The 15,713-nt window shown below is 50.7% G+C and overlaps 1 non-coding gene across 1 annotated transcript; it reads right to left on the bottom strand.

Moving 5' to 3' along the window:
* Positions 1-6,850: 6,850 nt before the first annotated feature.
* On the bottom strand, positions 6,851-6,953 carry LOC146752804 (U6 spliceosomal RNA). Its single transcript, XR_014940418.1, has one exon. It is a non-coding gene; the product is annotated as a U6 spliceosomal RNA (small nuclear RNA).
* Positions 6,954-15,713: the final 8,760 nt, after the last annotated feature.

Genomic DNA, 15,713 nt, shown 5'->3' with positions numbered 1-15,713 from the left:
CGCCGGGGTGCTCCTGACGGCTCAGCCAAATGGCAGCTTGACTCGGCGACCGGAGCCCGCCAAAACGCCTCGCCACCACCCAGCCCCACCGCCACCACCACCACCGCCACCACCTCCTCCTCCCGCCGAAAATCCCACGTACCGTTCCACCTCATCTGCTGGCTGGGAGAGAGGCTAGGCGCGAACCCCGCGGGGGACGCGGCCGCCTCCCGCTGGCCCACCTCTCGCCGCTGCCGTCTTCCCGCCGCTCTTTCACCTTCCCTCGCCACGCGGCCTGCCCGCAGTCCGGATTTCCGGCCCGAACGGACCCCGCTCAAGTGCGCCGGCACGGTCCAACCGCTCCCGGCGGGCACCGCTCGGCTCGGACGTTCCTCGGAATCAGCCAAATGTCGCTCCCGTGGCGTCTCTGCAGGCAAAAACGCATAGCCGGCGCCGCAAAGCTCGCGAGCCGCACCGAGCCGGGGAAACCGTGCCGTGGAGCAGCTGTGGGGCACATGTGGGTCAGATCTATGGGGTAGGAGCTGCTGTGAGACTGATGTGGGTCAGATCTGTGGGCCAAAAGCTGCTGTGGGGCAGATGGGGGTCAGATCTATGGGGCAGGAGCTGCTGTGGGTCAGATCTTTGCGGCAGAAGCAGCTGTGGGCTGATATGCGTCAGATCTATGGGGCTGGAGCTGCTGTGCAGCTTATGTGGGTCAGATCTATGGGCAGAAGCTGCTGTGGTGCACATGTAGGTCACATCTATGGGCAGGAGCTGCTGTAGGGTAGATTTGGGTCAGATCTATGGGTTAGGAACTGCTGTGGTTCAGATCTATGGGGCAGGAGCAGCTGTGGGGCACATGTGGGTCAGATCCATGGGTTAGGAGATGCTGTGGGGCAGATGTGGGTAAGATCTATGGGGCAGGAGCTGCTCTGGTGCACATGTGGGTCAGATCTATGGGCAGGAGCTGCTGTAGGGCAGATTTGGGTCAGATCTATGGGGCAGGAACTGCTGCGGTGCAGATCTATGGGGCAGGATCAGCTGTAGGGCACATGTGGGTCAGAACTATGGGTTAGGAGCTGCTGTGGGGCACATGTGGGTCAGATTTATGAGGCAGGAGCTGCTGTGGGACAGATTTGGGTCAGATCTGTGGGGCGGGAGCTGCTGTGTGGCTGATGTGGGTCAGACCTATGGGGCAGGATCAGCTCTGGGGCACATGTGGGTCAGATCTATGGGACAGGAGTTGCTGTGGAGATGATGTGGGTCAGATCTTTGGGCAGGAGCTGCTGTGGGGCAGATCTGGGTAAGATCTATGGGGCATGAGCTGCTGTGGGGCAGATGAGGGACATATCTATGGTGCAAAATCTGCTGTGGGACTGATGTGGGTCAGATCTGTGGGGCAGGAGCTGCTGTTGGGCAGATGTGGGACATATCTATGGGGCAAAATCTGCTGTGGGGCTGATGTGGGTAAGATCTATGAGACAGGAGCTGCTGTGGTTCAGATCTATGGGGCAGGATCAGCTCTGGGGCACATGTGGGTCAGATCTATGTGTTAGAAGCGGCTGTGGGGCACATGTGGGTCAGATCTATGGGGCAGGAGCTGCTGTCGAGATGATGTGGGTCAGATCTTTGGGTAGGAGCTGCTGTGGGGCAGATGTGGGTCAGATCTATGGGGCAGGAGCTGCTGTGGGGCAGATGTGGGTCAGATCTATGGGGCAGAGGCTGCTGTGTGGCAGATGTGGGTCAGATCTATGGGGCAGGAGCTGCTGTGGGTCAGATGTGGGTCAGATCTATGGGGCAGGAGCTGCTGTGGCTGATGTGGGCCAGTTCTATGGGGCAGGAGATGCTGTGAGTCAGATGTATGAGGCAGGAGCTGCTGTGGAGCAGATGGGGGTCAGATCTATGGGGCAGGAGCTGCTGTGGAGCAGATGTGGGTCAGATCTATGGGCAGGAGCTGCTCTGGGGCACATGTTGGTAGGGTCTATGTCGCAGGAGCTGCTGTGGGGCAGACGTGGCACATATCTATGGGGCAAAATCTGCTGTGGGGCTGATGTGGGTCAGATCTATGGGGTAGGAGCTTCTATGGGGCTGATGTGGGTCAGATCTATGGGCAGGAGCTGATGTAGGGAAGATTTGGGTCTGATCTATGGGGCAGGAACTGCTGTGATTCAGATCTACGGGGCAGGAGCAGCTGTGGGGCACATGTGGGTCAGATCTATGGTTCAGGTGCTGCTTTGGGGAAAATGTGGGTCAGATCTATGTGGCAGGAGATGCTCTGGGTCTGATGTGGGTCAGATCTATGGGGCAGGAGATGCTGTGAGTCAGATCTATGGGGCAGGAGCTGCTGTGGGGCTGATGTGTGTCAGGTCTATGGGGCAGGACCTGCTGTGTGGCTGATGCGGGTCAGATCTATGGGGCAGGAGCTGCAGTGGAGATGATGTAGGTCAGATCTGTGGTGTAGGAGCAGCAGTAGGGCAGATGTGTGTCAGATCTTTGGGGAAGATCTGCTGTGGGGCTGATGTGGGTCAGATCTATGGGTCAGGAGCTGCTGTGGTGCAGATGTGGTCGGATTTATGGGGCAGGAGCTTCTGTGGGGCACTTGTGGGTCAGATATATGGGGCAGTAGCTGCTGTGGGTCAGATCTATTGGGCAGCAGCTGTTTTGCATATGATGTGTGTCAGATCTTTCGGGCAGGAGCTGCTGTGGGTCTGATGGGGGTCAGATCTATGGGGCAGAAGCTGCTGTGGTGCAGATGTGGGTAAGATCTATTTTGCAGGAGCTGCTGTAGGGTAGATGTGGGTCAGATCTATGGGGCAGGAGCTGCTGTGGGGCACATGTGGGTCAGATCTATTGGGCCGGAGGTGCTGTGGGGCTGATGTAGGAAAGATCTATGGGGCAGGAGATGCTTTGGGGCAGATGTGGGTCAGGTCTATTGGGCTGGAGCTGCTGTGGGGCACTTGTGGGTCAGATCTATGAGGCAGGGGCTGCTGTGGGTCAGATCTATTGGGCAGGAACAGATGTGGGCCTGATGTTGGTCAGATTTATGGAGCAGGAGCTGCTGTGTTGCAGATGTGGGTCAGATCTATGGTGCAGGAGCTGATGTGGGGCAGATGTAGGGCATATCTATGGGGCAGGAGCTGCTGTGAGGCTGATGGGTGTTAGATCTATGGGGAGGAGCTGCTGTGGGGCGCATGTGGGTCAGATCTATGGGGCGGGAGCTGCTGTGTGGCTGATGTGGGTCAAATCTATGGGGCAGGAGCTGCTTTGGGGCTGATGGTGGTTAGATCTATGGGGCAGGAGCTGCTGTGAGGCGCATGTGGGTCAGACAGATGGGGCAGGAGCTGCTGTGGGGCGCATGTGGGTCAGATCTATGGGGCAGGAGTTGCTGTTGGGCAGATGTGGGACATAACTATGGGGCAAAATCTGCTGTGGGGCTGATGTGGGTAAGATCTATGAGACAGGAGCTGCTGTGGTTCAGATCTATGGGGCAGGAGCAGCTCTGGGGCACATGTGGGTCAGATCTATGTGTTAGGAGCTGCTGTGGGGCACATGTGGGTCAGATCTATGGGGCAGGAGCTGCTGTCGAGATGATGTGGGTCAGATCTTTGGGTAGGAGCTGCTGTGGGGCAGATCTGGGTAAGATGTATGGGGCAGGAGCTGCTGTGGGGCAGATGTGGGTCAGATCTATGGGGCAGGAGCTGCTGTGGGGCAGATGTGGGTCAGATCTATGGGGCAGGAGCTGCTGTGGGGCAGATGTGGGTCAGATCTATGGGGCAGGAGCTGCTGTGGGGCAGATGTGGGTCAGATCTATGGGGCAGGATCAGCTCTGGGGCACATGTGGGTCAGATCTATGGGGCAGGAGCTGCTGTGGGTCAGATGTGGGTCAGATCTATAGGTCAGGAGCTGCTGTGGCTGATGTGGGCCAGTTCTATGGGGCAGGAGATGCTGTGAGTCAGATGTATGAGGCAGGAGCTGCTGTGGGGCAGATGGGGGTCAGATCTATGGGGCAGGAGATGCTGTGGAGCAGATGTGGGTCAGATCTATGGGCAGGAGCTGCTGTGCTGCACATGTTGGTAGGGTCTATGGGGCAGTAGCTGCTGTGTTGCACATGTGGGTCAGATCAGTGGGGCAGGAGCTGTTGTGGGGCTCATGTGGGTCAGATCTATGGGGCAGGAGCTGCTGTGGGGCACATGTGAATCAGATCTATGGGGCAGGAGCTGCTGTGTTGCAGATGTGGTTCAGATCTATGGGGCAGTAGCTGCAGTGGAGATAATGTACGTCAGATCTATGGGGCAGGAGCTGCTGTGGGGCTGATGTGGGTCAGATCAATGGGGCAGGAGCTGCTGTGGGGCTGATGTGGTTCAGATCTATGGGGCAGTAGCTGCAGTGGAGATAATGTACGTCATATCTATGGGGCAGGAGCTGCTGTGGCGCAGATGTGGTTCAGATCTATGGGGCAGGAGCTTCTGTGGGGTTGATGTGGGTCAGATCTATGGGTCAGGAGCTGCTGTGGGGCAGATGTGGGTCGGATCTATGGGGCAAGAGCTGCTGTGGTGCAGATGTGGGTCAGATCTATGTGGCAGGAGCTGCTGTGGGGCTGATACGGTTAAGATCTATGGAGCGGGAGATGCTATGGGGCTGATGAGGGTCAGATCTATGGGGCAGGAGCTGATGTGGGGCTGATGTTGGTCAGATCTATAGGGCAGGAGCTGCAGTGGGGCTGATGTGGGTCAGATCTATGGGGCAGGATCTCCTGTGGGGCTGATGTGGGTCAAATCAATGGGGCAGAGCTGCTCTGGGGCACATGTGGGTCAGATCTATGGAGCAGGAGCTGCTGTGGGGCAGATTTGAATCAGATCTATAGGGCAGGAGCTGCTGTGGGTCAGATCTATGGGCAGGAGCTGCTGTGGGGCACATGTGAGTTAGATCTATGGGGCAGGAGATGGTGTGGGGCAGATTTGGGTCAGATGTATGGGTCAGGAGCTGCTGTGTGGCTGATGAGGGTCAGATCTATGGGGCATGGGCTGCTGTGGGTCAGATCTACGGGACTGGAGCTGCAGTGGAGCACATGTGGGTCAGATCTATGGGGTAGAAGCTGTTGTGGGGCTGATGGGGGTCAAATCTATAAGGCAGTAGCTGCTGTGGGGCTGACTTGGGTCATATCTATAAGGCAGTAGCTGCTGTGTGGCTGATGTGGGTCAGATCTATGGGGCAGGAGCTGCTTTGGGGCTGATGGTGGTTAGATCTATATGGCAGGAGCTGCTGTGGGGCACATGTGGGTCAGACCTATGGGGCAGGAGCTGCAGAGGGGATGATGTAGGTCAGATCTATGGGGCAGGAGTTGCTGTGGGGCAGATGAGGGACATATCTATGGTGCAAAATCTGCTGTTGGACTGATGTGGGTCAGATCTATGAGTTTGGAGCTGCTGTGGGGCACATGTGGGTCAGATCTATGGGGCAGGAGATGCTGTGGGGCTGATTTGGGTCAGATCTATGTGGCAGGAGATGCTGTGGGTCAGATCTATGGGGCAGGAGCTGCTGTGGGGAACATGTGGGACAGGTCTATGGGGCAGGAGCTGCTGTGGGCACATGTGGGTCAGGTCTATGGGGCAGGAGCTGCTGTGGCGAACATGTTGGTCAGATCTATGGGGAAGAGCTGCTGTGGGTCTGATATATGGGGCAGGAGCAGCAGTGGAGCAGATTTGGGTCCGATCTATGGGGCAGGAGCTGCTGTGGAGCTGATGTGGGTCACATCTATGCGGCAGGGGCTGCTGTGTGGCGAATGTGGTTCAGATCTATTGGGCGAAAGCTGCTGTGGGGCGCAAGTGAGGCAGATCTACGGGGCAGGAGCTGCTGTGTGGCAAATGTGGGTCAGATCTATGGGGCAGGAGCTGCTGTGGGTCAGATCTATGGGGCAGGAACAAATGTGGGCCTGATGTTGGTCAGATTTATGGAGCAGGAGCTGCTGTGTTGCAGATGTGGGTCAGATCTATGTTGCAGGAGCTGATGTGGGCCTGATGTAGGGCATATATATGGGGCAGGAGCAGCTGTGAGGCTGATGGGTGTTAGATCTATGGGGAGGAGCTGCTGTGGTGCAGATGTGGGTCAGATCTATGGGGCAGGAGCTGCAGAGGGGATGATGTGGGTGTTAGATCTATGGGGAGGAGCTGCTGTGGTGCAGATGTGGGTCAGAGCTATGGGGCAGGAGCTGCTGTGGGGCAGAAGTGCGTAAGATCTATGGTGTAGGAGCTGCTGTGGGGCTGATGTGGGTCAGATCTATGGGGCAGGAGCTGCTGTGGTTAAGATCTATTTGGCAGGATCTGCTGTGGGGCAGATTTGGGTCAGATCTATGGGGAGGAGCAGCAGTGGGGCAGATATGGTCAGATCTATGGGTCAGGAGCTGCAGTGGAGATGATGTACGTCAGATCTATGGGGCAGGAGCTGCTGTGGGGCTGATGTGGGTCAGATCAATGGGGCTGAAGCTGCTGTGGGTCATATCTATTGGGCAGCAGCTGCTTTACATATGATGTGGGTCAGATCTATGGGGCAGGAGCTGCTGTGGGGCTGATGTTGGTCTGATCTATGGGGCAGGAGCTGCTGTGCGACAGATGTGGGTCAGATCTATGGGGCAGGATCTGCTGTGGGGCTGATGTGGGAAAGATCTATGGGGCAGGAGATGCTTTGGGGCAGATATGGGTCAGATCTATGGGGCAGGAGTTGCTGTGGGGCGCATGTGAATCAGGTCTATGGGGCAGGAGCTGCTGTGGGTCAGATTGTCATGGTTTAATAATGTTGTAATTTTGCTATCAGTTCCACATCATAACATCATGTAAAGTATGGATACTTCTTTTGAATGTGCAGTCCACAGAAGAAAAATATGGAACGCTTCACAAATTTGCGTGTCATCCTTGCGCAGGGGCCATGCTAATCTTCTCTGTATCGTTCCAATTTTAGTATATGTGCTGCCGAAGCGATATCCCAGTTGGTCTAGTGGTTAGGATTCGGTGCTCTCACCCTGGAGGCCTGGGTTCGATTCCTGGTCAGGTGTCATGGTTTCAGGGAACCATCCTCTGCTAAGTCCTCTGTGATATGTAGTTTTCTTCTGTGGACTGCACATTCAATAGAAGTATCCATACTTTACATGATGTTATGATGTGGAATACTGATAGCAAAATTACAACATTACAAAACCATGACATATATTAACTCTGTCGCAGAACAGACTGACGTCTTTCAAGTTCTGGCGTTCAGGGCAGTGTGTGGGAGCCTTCAGCCGTTCGCCCAGATTCACAGTAGGCCTCTCGGTTACGGGACTCATTCTCTCTCCTATTTTGCTTGATTCGTTAGCTCAATTTTCAATTATATTGTATTATATTGTGTTATCCTGTATTTCGATATAGTATTTAGTAAATAAGTGTGCCTCCTTACATCGTTGCCGCTGTTTTCTTTTCCTAATTAACTTTTTCCTTTTGGCCTAGGGCCCCTCCGGGGCCCACGGCCCCTGTCACGGACGCAGGTGGATTTTTAGTTCAAACCGTGACAGATTTTGGTGGAGGATGCGGGCATATTGAGTTGCTGTTTTTCTGTGTTTTCTTCTGTTGCTCTTTTAGCTTTTAACAGAGCTACGAGTTTTTTCCCTGTTAAGGAGCTATCTTAGGTTTGCGATTCTGCACCTGTGAGCTTGACCTTGAAAGTCCAGGCGGACTGCCAATACTCCGGTATATTTTATAAACACTGCTGAGCTTTGTTTTCTTTTACTTTTTTTCTCTCTATTGGAGGAAAAAGAAATGTTTTCTCTACTAAATTTGTTTTACCAGGGACTGTGTGCCATTGGTTCCTTTTTTGAGACGCTCCGAACATATTGGGTCATGTTTAAGCTAGCCACTTTTTCTTATGGAGCCATACAATTGTATAATGGATTGAAAGCATGGTTAGCAATGCTCACTTCGTATCTGTATACAGCTCCAGAGGGAGCAACTAATGCAACTAATTATACAGAAATGGTGATTTTTAAGCGTGCTCCTCTTTCTTTCTATGAATCCTTTATGCAGTTTTTGAATGATCAGTGGGCCACACTCTTAATCTCCCTGATCTTACTGTTGATTATTGTAATAATCTCACTCAGTATCTGGATTTATAACATCCGGAGGAAGTCTTCCCTAGAACCAGAGAATACTGAGTGGCAGGGAGTGTGGAGAGGCTTTGAAGAGATTCTCAAAGGACAGACATCTTCAGTGTTATGGAGCTTCACTCCTGAACACTTGAAGAATCCTGAGAGTTTGATTGCATATTTGAGGCAGGAATGTTGTGGCTCAGGCAGATCTCAGGAGGCACAAATGATTTTGGGCCTAGCTAATGCTTATCGGGCATTATTCAATACCATTCCTGAGAGGGAAGTTTTTGAAGCTGAGAGAGAGAGTCTCAGGGCCGAGAAGGAGAGTCTTAGAGCTGAGGCAGAAAAACTTTGGACTGAGAAGGTAGAGAGAGAAAAAGCTTTTGAAGCTGAGAGAAAAGATCTCCTGTACCAACGAGACTCAATCTGGTACGAGAAGGAGAGTCTTAGAGCTGATGCAGAAAAACTTTGGGATGAGAAGGTAGAGAGAGAAAAAGTTTTTGAAGCTGAGAGAAAAGATCTCCTGTACCAACGAGACTCAATCTGGTACGAGAAAGAGAATCTTAGAGCTGACGCAGAAAAACTTTGGGATGAGAAAAGCTCCCTGCAATCCCAACTCAACACTCTCCAGTCCGAGCACAATGCCCTCCGGTCCGAGCACGACACTCTCCAGTCCAAGTATGACGCCATCCAGTCTGAGTGCGGCACCCTCCAGGCCAAGCACGATGCCTTCCAACCCAACTGCGACACCCTCCAGTCCGAGCACAACACTCTTCAGTCTGTGCATAACGCCCTCCGGTCCGAGCATAACGCTCTTCAGACTGAGCACAATGCCCTCCGGACCGAGCACAATACTCTCCAGACTGAGCACAACGCTCTCCGGTCCGGGTACAACACTCTCCAGTCCAAGTATGACGCCCTCCAGTCTGAGTGCGGCACCCTCCAGCCTAAGCACGATGCCCTTCAAGCCAATTGTGACACCCTCCAGACCGAGCACAACACTCTTCAGTCCGAGCATAATGCCCTCCAGTCCGAGCATAACGCTCTTCAGACCGAGCACAATGCCCTCCGGACTGAGCTCAACACTCTCCAGACTGAGCACAATGCCCTCCGAACCGGGTACAACACTCTCCAGACTGAGCACAATGCCCTCCAGGCCGAGCATAATGTCCTCCGGTTCGGGTACAACACTCTCCAGTCCAACTACAACAGCCTCCAGACTGAGCTTGGTGCCGTCCAGTTTGAGCGGAACGCTCTCCGAGACCAGCTATGTGCCCTCCAGGGTGAGTTGAATGTATTTAACCAACTACCAGGGGCACATGTAGTCCAATTTGGCCAGCCACTGGGGGCGCATGTAGTCCAATTGGACCAACCATCTGGGACACCAGATACAATGTTGGTTGCCCCTGTAAGAGGGCAAAAGACAAAACAAGTTTCAACTCAGTTAGAGAAAATGCAGAAGGAGTTAGAAAAGCGGAGGGAGTTAGGAGAGCAGGACTCAGGAGACTCAGGGGACTCAGGGGAGCAGGGGGAGTCAGAAGACCAGAAGAAGTTGGAGGAGCAGAGGATGTTAGAGGGGTATAAGAAGATGATAGAGGAGCAGAAGATGATAGAGAAGCAGAAGAAGTTAGAGGAGCAGAGAAAGTTAGGAGAGAGGAAAAAGAAGGAGGGTTACCTGGAGGAAATAACACAAGCATCAGGGTCAGGGTCAGAGTCAGAAGAGGAGCCAAAAGCTAGTTTTTCTTTACGAGAATTTCTCAAGTCCAAACTTATAGATGGGGCAGCCTCATCAACACAGTTGCCACCATCAACACCTGGGACTCTTGATAGAGCAAAAGGTGAGCAAAGTATAACGACCATTATTGATCGATCTTTTAAACTGAGTGAAATTCGAGATCTAAGAAAGGATTATACACGTCAGCCAAAAGAACATATGGTCACTTGGTTACTTCGCTGCTGGGACAATGGTGCCAACAGTGCGTGGCTCGATGGCAGTGAAGCTCGCCAACTGGGTAGCATTTCCAGGGACTCTCGTGTGGACAGAGGTATTGGCACATGCCAAAATCGGTCCTACACCCTCTGGAAGCGGATGTTGATAGCGGTAAGAGATAGATTCCCCTTTAAACGGGACTTGGAGCCTGAGAGAAAGAAATGGACTGATATTGAAAAAGGTATCCAATTTTTGAGAGAAAATGCTCTGGTGGAAATGCTATACAGCCGCAAGTTCAATCGTAATGATCCAGACCAATTACATGATCCTGAAGCAGTCCGCGTTCCACGACAAATGTGGCGTGACTTTACAAAAGCAGCTCCAGAAAAGCATGCCAGTGCACTTGCATTAGTATATGGCAAAGGGGACAGGAAACCCTTTGTGAATGAACTAATTGGCAGGCTTCAGGAACTTGAATTATTTATAAGCGCTACAGAAGTTAATCTGTATACTTCAGCCATTGTCAAAATTGTGGAAAGGTTAAACGAAGTGGAGGGAACACAAAATGATATTATTGACAAATTGGCTAATGTGCCTGATGTAGATGAATCCACGGTGGTACAAGATGATGGAAACCAGGATTTCCACAATTACCTATTGAGGAAGCTAAACAACATGAGTTCCTCTCGACCTGTATAATCGAAAATCTCAACCATAAAAAAGAGACGTCCTCGTATTCAAGCAAATGACGATGATAAGTCACCTCGAATCAACGATGAGACTACACGTCTTGCCTTGTTGCTTTTCCTCTGTAGTCATTGGGAGGACATGAAGAAGTGGTGTAATTCATCCACTTCTGCACTTCAGGCATGAGTGAAAGAATTACAAGCTGAAACAACTACCAAGGTGAACTATTCCAGGAAGGGGAGAGTTCCAGTCGCTGCAAGCCACCGAGGTAAACAATAGAGGGGCCCTGCCCCCAGCCAGGGGAGGGAAAGGGACAATAGAGTATATTGATTGGACTGTGTGGATTAAGTGGCCTGGCACATCTCAACCACAGAAATATAAAGCCTTGGTGGACACTGGTGCACAATGCACCCTAATGCCCTCAAGTCACCAAGGGACACAACCAATATAGATCCATGGAGTGACTGGGGGTTCCCAAGAACTGACTATGTTGGAGGCCGAAATAAGCCTCACTGGTAAAAACTGGCAGAGACACCCTATTGTGACTGGTCCAGAGGCTCCATGTATACTGGGAATCGATTACCTTAGGATGGGATATTTTAAGGATCCCAAGGGGTATCGATGGGCCTTTGGGATAGCTGCTGTTAACACAAACGGTGTTAAGCAGCTGTCAGCTTTACCTGGTCTGTCAGATCCTTCTGCTGTGGGGTTGCTCCAGGTAAAAGACCAAGAGGTACCAATTGCCACCAAAGTGGTTCACAGACGGCAGTACCGCACCAATAGGGACTCATTGCTCCCCATTCACAAGCTAATTCGCCAATTAGAAAATCAGGGAGTGATTAGCAAAACGCACTCGCCTTTTAACAGCCCCATATGGCCAGTGCATAAAACCAGTGGGGAATGGAGGCTGACGGTAGATTACCGTGGCCTGAATGAAGTTACACCTCCATTAAGTGCTGCTGTACCAGACATGCTAGAACTCCAGTATGAATTGGAGTCAAAAGAAGCTAGGTGGTACGCCACCATTGACATTGCTAATGCCTTCTTTTCCATCCCATTGGCTGCAAAATGTAGGCCACAGTTTGCTTTTACCTGGAGAGGTATTCAGTATACCTGGAACCATTTACCCCAGGGGTGGAAGCACAGCCCAACAATTTGCCATGGATTAATCCGTGCGTGCACGCAGCTCCTGAGGACACTGAGCTGTATTTCTGGTTAAAATGCACAAAACAGCAACAGCCAACAAAGGTGGCTGCTGCCAGCTCACCTGAGCAGCACCTCATGCTCTGTTGTTCTCTTTTAGCACAAACCATGCAGTACTAACACCACCAAAGCAGCAGTGCTGCTGTAAGCCCATGCTGCTCCTGGACCCCCCCTCTGCCTCACACCACAGGTCAGAAAGCAAAACTCAGAGGGGGAGCAGTGGAAATACAAACAGCAAATGCTCCCCATAAAGCTGCAATCCACCCAGCGGGCTGTTACCTCTCTGTTATTTTCATTACTTGGTATCAGCTGGGTTACAGATGGCTGCTCAGAGTTACCAGCTTCAAAAACTAGGTCAATGGTATCAGAGAGAGGAAGGAAACATAACGATCCTGGGCTTTACGAACCCAAACCATCCAAATAACAGCAGCCTAACAGAGAAGATGATTTCACTGAGAGTCCTCATTAACCCCAGGCCTGGCAGCTGCACTGCTGAGCGATCAGAGCAGTGAGAGGGGCAGAGGACCATGCAGCTGCAGCTGCGCACTCAGTACCTTTTACCATTGCCCAGTAATTCCTATAGGAGTTAATCCTGCTGCGTAACCTTCCAGCAAACATAATCAGTAGCTCTCCAGCATTTCATAAGACATAGTTAATTTTTTTGTTAGCAGGTTGGTTATGCACAAAAAGCAATACAAAGGGCACTACCACTGCTCTAATTCATACAGAAGTGCCCCGGATCAAAGACCAATGCTCCTGCACTCCTCCAGACCCCAGTTTCATACAACACATTCTGCAGCCAGGCTTCCCCTGCCCTCGTTCCCATGGGGATGGTTTCCCTATTCCAGCAGTACAGGCAGTTACAGCACACAGGGCTTCCAGCCGCAGCGTGGAGCAGAAGCAAACAGCTGTGTGCCAGGGAAGAGTGAGCACCAATACCAGTTACCTGAAATGTCGGTATTGAGGCCAAAGATTTGTGTTGTGAAAGCACAGCCACACTTACAGCCACAGAAACCTCCGTTGTGGGCTTTGACTGGGTCAGGTTATGGGATTTCTTCCCAGTAAATATGTAATTGTGGGTCTTTAGGTCAGAACAATCAAATCATATTTGAAGGACTCATTACAACAACGTTTAGCTGAACAAGTTTCCCAATTGAAAGCAAGTTGTAAGCATGTTTAAATGCTACACATCCAGTGCCCAATCTCTTTGAACCTATGGAGAAGAATTCTTGGGGAGCACCAAACATTGTATCACCCCAAACAGGGACAGTTTAGTGTCTTAACCAAAGGGCTGCAGCAGCCTGGATAGGCATACAATGGGCTCAATGATACCGTTTAATATTTTATTAAATTAAGTGGACTTCCTTGGGTACAGCTGTCACACACCACCAGAGACCCCTGAGCCACAGCCTGGAAGCAGCTCCAGTCACTGAAGTGCAAACCATACCAATGGAAATAGCAGACACCTCGCTGCTGTCAGGGGCTGGATTGAAGAAGATAGTAATTAACATCCCCTAAAGTAAAACACATTCAGTTTTTCGCTACATTTATGACCTCTTCCTAATGTCTAAACCTCATTTTAATAAGATTATGCTGAACACGGTATACATCTATTGAATAATCTGTATATGTTTTACCCTTTTGTTGTACCCTTTTTAACACAGCTCATCCCGTGCAAATACCTCAATATCTTATTTGTGCAGAGAAGCAATGGATAAGGAGCTCATGGGACATTCTGTCCAACAAAAGCATTGCTGCTCACAACTTCTGTGCTTTCTTTTTTCACAGGTAATTACTGAGCCGGAATGTAAAGGAAGCTTGTCACTACATTTAAAGAAACACTTGGGGATTGCACAGTGGCAGCACTGAGGAGCAGTGCAGGATGCTGCTCCATCGCTCCCAGGCAATCGTGGCCCATTTGTTTCTCTCACAGGCACCACAGAATGTGAGAGAAGTAAACAGAGAAGGACACCAGAGTCCCTCTGGGACAGGATCCCCATAGAACAGCCCCCCAACTGCTGCCTGTTCTGCCATCAGGACACGCTCCTCCCCTGCATTAGAGAAATGAAGAAATGAGGGGCTCAGGGGTGTCAGTATGGTCACAGACAGTGGCAGGCATGCTGCTTTCTCTTGCAACACTCAAAAACAATGGTGTCTTTGTTGTGGGGAGGCTAAATAAATAATGCAGCTAGCAGATGACATAAAGAAAAGGAGCATTACCTGATTAAGTTCCAAATGTTGGCTGGGGCAGCTCCGCCACCCTCACAGGTAAACAAACAGCCGTGTGAGCTGGCAGCTTGCTGTTCTTTAGGGCAAAAAGTGCCCAGGGTGCATAGAGAGACACAACATGAAGATTCTTGGGTATTAAGTACCGTTTAGCACTGGATGACGTCTGATAACATGTATTTATTGTTATTATGCTTTAATTTACTGCACTGGAATGGATGAGTACATGAACCCAGTAGGAGTGGAACCAATGGCCCTTGGACATGGCTTCTGAAGAAAACCCAGCCATCATGCAAGGCAGCTCGAGCACATTTCCAGAAGTAAAAGTTCTATTATTCTACCAACCAAACTCTAAAGAGTATCAGAGGTCTCCAAACAGACATCACATTACATCACTACAGACATAACATTGAGCTTTACATACTGACCATCCACAGCTCCCAAGGCCATCCCTGGAATTCCCCTTGGAAGCAAAGAGATCAGCACTTGGAACTAAGAAAGTGACCACATCTATTATTGACAAGTCCGTAGTTGTTAATAGTTGTAGTGACTTATAGTTGCTTGTTTACTCTGATTATTTACATTCATTCACTTTATGTTTATCCTGTTTTTCATTCGCCTCATGAAGAGCCTCAAAGCTCAAGCGCTGCCATAACACTGCACACCCCTGACAATGAGTACAGGCACTGTGACCATCTGTACATCAAAAAGTCACAAATATCTCATTCTCAAACATAAAGCCTATGCTCATACATACGCACAGAACGAAAAATGTAAATCCTGCATCATCTGTGGCAACACACAGGACTGTATTTGGGCATAATTTTCTCGTTACCCACCCTCCACTCCAGCTTGGTGTGCACTGTACAGCCAGAGGAACCTGAACTTACCAGAGCGGGACACCCCCAGGAGCGCTGTGACCAACTTCACCCCCAGCTCAGCCCATTCACTGACACCTCAGCACCCTCCAGTATTCAGTGCCTGAATCCTTACCCACAGAATCATCACCCTTCTGACAGCAAAGACTATCAGGAAACGTTCCTGTCAGGTCATGAAATATTTAAACACATTTGATCACTTTTGAAAATGTACAAAATTAAGTTCCAGAGGAGCATTAAGTTCAGGTGGATCTCCAGGTCTGCCATACACCTGCAGTAATGGCGAGCTGATGTCACAAGAGCAGATGATGAAGAGGAAGGTGATAGAAACTGGAGTGTGTTTGAGACTTGGCACCAACCATATTTCTAGCACAGTCTTTCCTTTGCAGATAACTTTCAAAGAAATTAAAGCTTCATTTTAATAACTAAGGTTAAGAAAACATCACAAACAAAAAGGAACTAACTGTGATTAGCTCTTTTTTCCCCCCTTCTCATTGCTTTCAGCTGTCTGTATGGAAATTATACACGTCTATAATTATGTTTAAAGAACATTCACAGAACTCCTACTCCATTTGTGTTCACCCCACCCCTCCCAGCCCCATTCCCACCTGCTCAGCTCTGCCAGGTCCTGGGGCACAGTGTCAGAACCCCCAGTTCCAGTGTGGCCAATGCCCACCAGGAGCCCACAGTGACAGTC

Source organism: Coturnix japonica, unplaced genomic scaffold (genome assembly GCF_054131305.1).
Source record: "Coturnix japonica strain WE unplaced genomic scaffold, WE-NBRP24 Scf041, whole genome shotgun sequence".
Classification (NCBI taxonomy): Eukaryota; Metazoa; Chordata; class Aves; order Galliformes; family Phasianidae; genus Coturnix; species Coturnix japonica.
The sequence above is the reverse complement of the archived record's forward strand: the minus strand, read 5'-3'. Positions and strand labels throughout refer to the sequence as shown.